This window comes from Astyanax mexicanus, unplaced genomic scaffold (assembly GCF_023375975.1).
Source record: "Astyanax mexicanus isolate ESR-SI-001 unplaced genomic scaffold, AstMex3_surface scaffold_101, whole genome shotgun sequence".
Taxonomy (NCBI): Eukaryota; Metazoa; Chordata; class Actinopteri; order Characiformes; family Acestrorhamphidae; genus Astyanax; species Astyanax mexicanus.
The window spans coordinates 20,001-27,500 of NW_026040027.1; the positions used below are offsets into that span (position 1 = coordinate 20,001).

The 7,500-nt window shown below is 51.0% G+C and overlaps 3 non-coding genes across 3 annotated transcripts in view; all 3 read right to left on the reverse strand.

The window, feature by feature from the left end:
- Positions 1-355, reverse strand: part of LOC125788544 (28S ribosomal RNA) — a 4,064-nt gene extending 3,709 nt beyond the window's left edge. Inside the window, exon 1 of the ribosomal RNA XR_007429606.1 lies at positions 1-355. This exon is cut by the window's left edge and continues 3,709 nt beyond it. This is a non-coding gene — a ribosomal RNA (28S ribosomal RNA).
- A 654-nt stretch (positions 356-1,009) lies between these two features.
- Positions 1,010-1,163, reverse strand: LOC125788547 (5.8S ribosomal RNA). The gene has a single exon (XR_007429609.1). It is a non-coding gene; the product is annotated as a 5.8S ribosomal RNA (ribosomal RNA).
- Positions 1,164-1,533: 370 nt separating this feature from the next.
- On the reverse strand, positions 1,534-3,397 carry LOC125788549 (18S ribosomal RNA). Its single transcript, XR_007429611.1, has one exon. It is a non-coding gene; the product is annotated as an 18S ribosomal RNA (ribosomal RNA).
- Positions 3,398-7,500: the final 4,103 nt, after the last annotated feature.

The window sequence follows — 7,500 nt, forward strand, 5'->3', positions numbered from 1 at the left end:
CTATCGGTCTCGTGCCAGTATTTAGCCTTAGATGGAGTTTACCACCCTCTTTAGGCTGCATTCCCAAGCAACCCGACTCCGAGAAGAACCGCGACCTCGGCGCGGCGGGGGCCGTTACCGGCCTCACACCGTCCCTGGGCTGAGCCTCTATCAGAAGGACTCAGGCCCCCCGGCCCGCGCCGAGAGATACGGACTTCTATACGCCACATGTCCCGACGCCCGTGAAGGACGGGGGATTCGGCGCTGGGCTCTTCCCTCTTCGCTCGCCGCTACTAGGGGAATCCTTGTTAGTTTCTTTTCCTCCGCTTAGTAATATGCTTAAATTCAGCGGGTCGTCTCGTCTGATCTGAGGTCGCGCTCGAAGGGCTGTCGTCGCCAGGCGTACGCCGCCGCGAGGGAGGGCGGGAACCACCCCTCGCGGTCTGGCTGGAAACCGTTCGGAGGAACCCTTTCGAGACGGGGAGGTTCGATTCGGCCGGAGGACGAAGGATGAAAACGGGAAGAAAAAAACTTAAGCCCCCCCTCTTCGCCTTCTACCGGAGCTATCCTACCAACCTCTCTTTTGCCGCGCTCTCGGCCCGAACGAAAAGGAGAGGGAGGACAGAGATCCGCCGACGGAGAGACGGCGCGCATAACGGGCAGCCAGAGAGGGTAAAACCCACCGGCAGCCGTCGCTACGACGTCTCTCCACGGATCGCCGCCACCTCTCCCCTCGCCGGAACGAGGAACGGTAGAGGACGGTGTGTGGAAAGCCGGCCTCCGAGACCCATCGCTGGGCAACGGAGACGAAGGCGAGAGGGGTGGACGAAAGTCTTTCCCCCGCGATCAAGCCCGTCGAGCGGCTTTTATCGAGTCCCGAACGAGAAGGGAACCTGACCGAGTCTGCTTTTAGGAAGACGAAGGTGCGGGCACCTGCGAACCTCCAGCCGCGGTCCCCTCGAACCGTCTCTTAACTCTTCCCCGGAGGGAAGAGGGAGACGGAACGAAAAGGTCCGATAGATTGGAATAGCGACCCTCAGACAGGCGTGGCCCCGGGATTGACCCGGGGCCGCAATGTGCGTTCAAAGTGTCGATGATCAATGTGTCCTGCAATTCACATTAGTTCTCGCAGCTGGCTGCGTTCTTCATCGACGCACGAGCCAAGTGATCCACCGCTAAGAGTTGTACTCTTTATGGTTGTTTTTGTTTCGAAGCCATGTAACCAACAGACACAAAAGTGACAGTTTGAAATAATGTTTTACGGCAGCCGCGGGTACGGGCGCCCCGGAACGCCTAAGCGAACTCGGGGTCATCAAACCGCGCCGCCGAGCCGCCTCCGGAGTAAGAAACCCCGCAGACGGACTTCGGGGGCCAGGTACCCGTCTCCCTTTGGCCGTAAAACACGTTTTTGCTCAGGACACCGTTTTTCGATCAAGTCATTAAAAGGCCGAAGGGAATCCCTGTAGTTCCCAACGTCGGGCCGTGGCTTGAACATTTTTGTTGGTGGAAATGGGAGTCGCGCCTACTGGGAGGCACTACCAACCCAAGTCCCGGTAATGATCCTTCCGCAGGTTCACCTACGGAAACCTTGTTACGACTTTTACTTCCTCTAGATGATCAAGTTCGATCGACTTTTCAGCACAGCACCAAGGCCCCGCGAAGGAGCCCCGGCGTGGCCGATCCGAGGACCTCACATAACCATCCAATCGGTAGTAGCGACGGGCGGTGTGTACAAAGGGCAGGGACTTAATCAGCGCGAGCTGATGACCCGCACTTACTGGGAATTCCTCGTTCATGGGGAATAATTGCAATCCCCAATCCCCGTCACGAACGGGTTTAAGCGGATTACCCGCGCCTCTCGGCGTAGGGTAGGCACACGCTGGCCCGGCCATTGTGGCGCGCGTGCAGCCCCGGACATCTAAGGGCATCACAGACCTGTTATTGCTCCATCTCGCGTGGCTATACGCCACTGGTCCCTCTAAGAAGTTAACCGCGACCGCGGGGGGCCGCGTAACTATTTAGCACGAAGGAATCTCGTTCGTTATCGGAATTAACCAGACAAATCACTCCACCAACTAAGAACGGCCATGCACCACCACCCACAGAATCGAGAAAGAGCCATCAGTCTGTCAATCCTTTCCGTGTCCGGGCCGGGTGAGGTTCCCCGTGTTGAGTCAAATTAAGCCGCAGGCTCCACTCCTGGTGGTGCCCTTCCGTCAATTCCTTTAAGTTTCAGTTTTGCAACCATACTCCCCCCGGAACCCAAAGACTCTGGTTTCCCCGCACGCTGCCCGGCGGGTCATGGGAATAACGCCGCCGGATCGCGGGTCGGCATAGTTTACGGTCGGAACTACGACGGTATCTGATCGTCTTCGAACCTCCGACTTTCGTTCTTGATTAATGAAAACATTCTTGGCAAATGCTTTCGCTTTCGTCCGTCTTGCGCCGGTCCAAGAATTTCACCTCTAGCGGCGCAATACGAATGCCCCCGGCCGTCCCTCTTAATCATGGCCCTGGTTCAGGAAACCCACAAAATAGAACCGGAGTCCTATTCCATTATTCCTAGCTCAGGCATTCAGGCGAGTTTGGTGCCCGCTTTGAACACTCTGATTTTTTCAAAGTAAACGCTCCGGACCCCTGAGGACCGGACACCCAACCAAGGGCATCCGGGGGGCGCCGGGAGGCAGGGTCTGGGACAGGCGGTAGCTCGCCTCGCGGCGGACCGCCAGCCCACTCCCGAAGTCCAACTACGAGCTTTTTAACTGCAGCAAATTTAATATACGCTATTGGAGCTGGAATTACCGCGGCTGCTGGCACCAGACTTGCCCTCCAATGGGTCCTCACCCATGTGTTTAGGATACGTTCATTCCGATTACAGGGCCTCGAAAGAGACCTGCATCGTTATTTTTCGTCACTACCTCACCGTGTCGGTAATGGGTAATTTGCGCGCCTGCTGCCTTCCTTGGATGTGGTAGCCATTTCTCAGGCTCCCTCTCCGGAATCGAACCCTGATTCCCCGTTACCCGTGGTCACCATGGTAGCCCCCTATGCTACCATCGACAGCTGATAGGGCAGACATTCGAATGAGACGTCGCCGCCGCGGTGGGCGCGCGATCGACCCGAGGTTATCTAGAGTCACCAAAGGGCCGGGGGAAACCCTCGCGGGTCCCCCCGGGTGGGTTTTGGGTCTGATAAATGCACGCATCCCGGCCCCCCCGAGAGAGGACCGGTCAGCGCTCGTTTGCATGTATTAGCTCTGGAATTACCACAGTTATCCGAGTAACGTGTGGAGCGATCAAAGGAACCATAACTGATTTAATGAGCCATTCGCAGTTTCACTGTACCTTCCGTGTGCACTTAGACCTGCATGGCTTAATCTTTGAGACAAGCATATGTTACTGGCAGGATCAACCAGGTTGCTGCGAGTGGTTTTTGTCACAGAAAAAACCATTGGTTCTTAGAGGGGAGAGGGATCGGCCCCGTACCGTCCGAAGAACCCCCCGGGGAGGGGGGGACGGGCGGAGAGGCTCGTCCGAGCTCACCCCTCATTGCTCCCAGTGGAAATTAGTGTGGCAACTCCGCTGCGCGAGTTCCCGCTTGCTTCGGGGATAACAAGGAAACGCTCGTTCCGAAACCGGGGGTCCGGAGCTTTTTGAAGCCGGGTGCTGGAGCTCGGGGGCCGCGAGGACCACCGAGGCATCGAGTCCGACGGCTCCGGGCCGACCGGTTATCGTGTTAGGGCAGATTGCGATATAGACGGGCCGTCTACGACTCCCTCGGATAGGTTCGGAAAGGTCCTCCCCCTGACGGAGGACCCCCCTGGAGGCTAACCCGCTGGGTCGGGTAGGAACGCACCGCGCACAGTGGCCACGGAGGGCCGCGCGGTTGCCTACCCAGGCGGGCTTGGTAGTCCATTCGATCGGGTCAAAATAATAAAAGAGATACCCCCCCTGGAACCGTCTCTGGAAGTTTGGTTTTTCCTCCGTACCGCCTGGGGGGCGGGGGGCGGGACGGAGGCCGACCTGCGGAGCTTCATGGTCGGGTAGGATCGGGTCCGTGTTATAGTGTCCAAAAATCCACTTTGGAACTATTAATGGGGCTTTATTTAAGCTCTGCCATGCTTAGAAATGAATGGAGAATCATCTCCAGTGCTTGGACCCCTATAGATTGCCACTCTCCTCAACAGTCCGACGGCACCCCTTTGAAAAACCCCCCGACGAAAAATCCTCCAGAGCGCGGGCGAACTCGCTCCGAGGCCGACCGGAGTGCACCTTCGTCGGGCAAGGGAGTCGGGCGAAGGGGGTCAGAAATCCTGGAGCTCGCCACCCTCACTAGTTTTTGGCGTGAAATGGTAGACCAAAAGTGGGGACTTAGAAAAATTTCGCACTTTTTCGACCTACCACTGGTAGACCGAGTGGGACTTAGTCATTTTTTCAGCTTTTTCGGGCCTACCACTGGTAGACCAAGTTGGACTTAGTCATTTTTTCAGCTTTTTCGAGCCTACCACTGGTAGACCAAGTTGGACTTAGTCATTTTTTCGACTTTTCGGAGCTACCACTGGTAGACCAAATGGGACTTAGTCATTTTTTCAACTTTTCGAGCCTACCACTGGTAGACCAAGTTGGACTTAGTCATTTTTTCGACTTTACGGAGCTACCACTGGTAGACCAAATGGGACTTAGTCATTTTTTCAACTTTTCGAGCCTACCACTGGTAGACCAAGTTGGACTTAGTCATTTTTTCGACTTTTCAGAGCTACCACTGGTAGACCAAGTTGGACTTAGTCATTTTTTCAGCTTTTTCGAGCCTACCACTGGTAGACCAAGTTGGACTTAGTCATTTTTTCGACTTTTCGGAGCTACCACTGGTAGACCAAATGGGACTTAGTCATTTTTTCAACTTTTCGAGCCTACCACTGGTAGACCAAGTTGGACTTAGTCATTTTTTCGACTTTTCGGAGCTACCACTGGTAGACCAAATGGGACTTAGTCATTTTTTCAACTTTTCGAGCCTACCACTGGTAGACCAAGTTGGACTTAGTCATTTTTTCAACTTTTCGAGCCTACCACTGGTAGACCAAGTGGGACTTAGTCATTTTTTCAACTTTTCGAGCCTACCACTGGTAGACCAAGTTGGACTTAGTCATTTTTTCAACTTTTCGAGCCTACCACTGGTAGACCAAGTTGGACTTAGTCATTTTTTCGACTTTTCGAGCCTACCACTGGTAGACCAAGTTGGACTTAGTCATTTTTTCGACTTTTCAGAGCTACCACTGGTAGACCAAGTTGGACTTAGTCATTTTTTCAACTTTTCGAGCCTACCACTGGTAGACCAAGTTGGACTTAGTCATTTTTTCAGCTTTTTCGAGCCTACCACTGGTAGACCAAGTTGGACTTAGTCATTTTTTCGACTTTTCGGAGCTACCACTGGTAGACCAAATGGGACTTAGTCATTTTTTCAACTTTTCGAGCCTACCACTGGTAGACCAAGTTGGACTTAGTCATTTTTTCGACTTTTCGGAGCTACCACTGGTAGACCAAATGGGACTTAGTCATTTTTTCAACTTTTCGAGCCTACCACTGGTAGACCAAGTTGGACTTAGTCATTTTTTCGACTTTTCAGAGCTACCACTGGTAGACCAAGTTGGACTTAGTCATTTTTTCAGCTTTTTCGAGCCTACCACTGGTAGACCAAGTTGGACTTAGTCATTTTTTCGACTTTTCGGAGCTACCACTGGTAGACCAAATGGGACTTAGTCATTTTTTCAACTTTTCGAGCCTACCACTGGTAGACCAAGTTGGACTTAGTCATTTTTTCGACTTTTCGGAGCTACCACTGGTAGACCAAATGGGACTTAGTCATTTTTTCAACTTTTCGAGCCTACCACTGGTAGACCAAGTTGGACTTAGTCATTTTTTCGACTTTTCAGAGCTACCACTGGTAGACCAAGTTGGACTTAGTCATTTTTTCAACTTTTCGAGCCTACCACTGGTAGACCAAGTTGGACTTAGTCATTTTTTCAACTTTTCGAGCCTACCACTGGTAGACCAAGTGGGACTTAGTCATTTTTTCAACTTTTCGAGCCTACCACTGGTAGACCAAGTTGGACTTAGTCATTTTTTCAACTTTTCGAGCCTACCACTGGTAGACCAAGTTGGACTTAGTCATTTTTTCAACTTTTCGAGCCTACCACTGGTAGACCAAGTTGGACTTAGTCATTTTTTCAACTTTTCGAGCCTACCACTGGTAGACCAAGTTGGACTTAGTCATTTTTTCGACTTTTCGAGCCTACCACTGGTAGACCAAGTTGGACTTAGTCATTTTTTCAACTTTTCGAGCCTACCACTGGTAGACCAAGTTGGACTTAGTCATTTTTTCAACTTTTCGAGCCTACCACTGGTAGACCAAGTGGGACTTAGTCATTTTTTCAACTTTTCGAGCCTACCACTGGTAGACCAAGTTGGACTTAGTCATTTTTTCAACTTTTCGAGCCTACCACTGGTAGACCAAGTTGGACTTAGTCATTTTTTCGACTTTTCGAGCCTACCACTGGTAGACCAAGTTGGACTTAGTCATTTTTTCGACTTTTCAGAGCTACCACTGGTAGACCAAGTTGGACTTAGTCATTTTTTCAACTTTTCGAGCCTACCACTGGTAGACCAAGTTGGACTTAGTCATTTTTTCAGCTTTTTCGAGCCTACCACTGGTAGACCAAGTTGGACTTAGTCATTTTTTCGACTTTTCGGAGCTACCACTGGTAGACCAAATGGGACTTAGTCATTTTTTCAACTTTTCGAGCCTACCACTGGTAGACCAAGTTGGACTTAGTCATTTTTTCGACTTTTCGGAGCTACCACTGGTAGACCAAATGGGACTTAGTCATTTTTTCAACTTTTCGAGCCTACCACTGGTAGACCAAGTTGGACTTAGTCATTTTTTCGACTTTTCGGAGCTACCACTGGTAGACCAAGTTGGACTTAGTCATTTTTTCAACTTTTCGAGCCTACCACTGGTAGACCAAGTTGGACTTAGTCATTTTTTCGACTTTTCGGAGCTACCACTGGTAGACCAAATGGGACTTAGTCATTTTTTCAACTTTTCGAGCCTACCACTGGTAGACCAAGTTGGACTTAGTCATTTTTTCGACTTTTCGGAGCTACCACTGGTAGACCAAATGGGACTTAGTCATTTTTTCAACTTTTCGAGCCTACCACTGGTAGACCAAGTTGGACTTAGTCATTTTTTCGACTTTTCAGAGCTACCACTGGTAGACCAAGTTGGACTTAGTCATTTTTTCAACTTTTCGAGCCTACCACTGGTAGACCAAGTTGGACTTAGTCATTTTTTCAACTTTTCGAGCCTACCACTGGTAGACCAAGTGGGACTTAGTCATTTTTTCAACTTTTCGAGCCTACCACTGGTAGACCAAGTTGGACTTAGTCATTTTTTCAACTTTTCGAGCCTACCACTGGTAGACCAAGTTGGACTTAGTCATTTTTTCAACTTTTCGAGCCTACCACT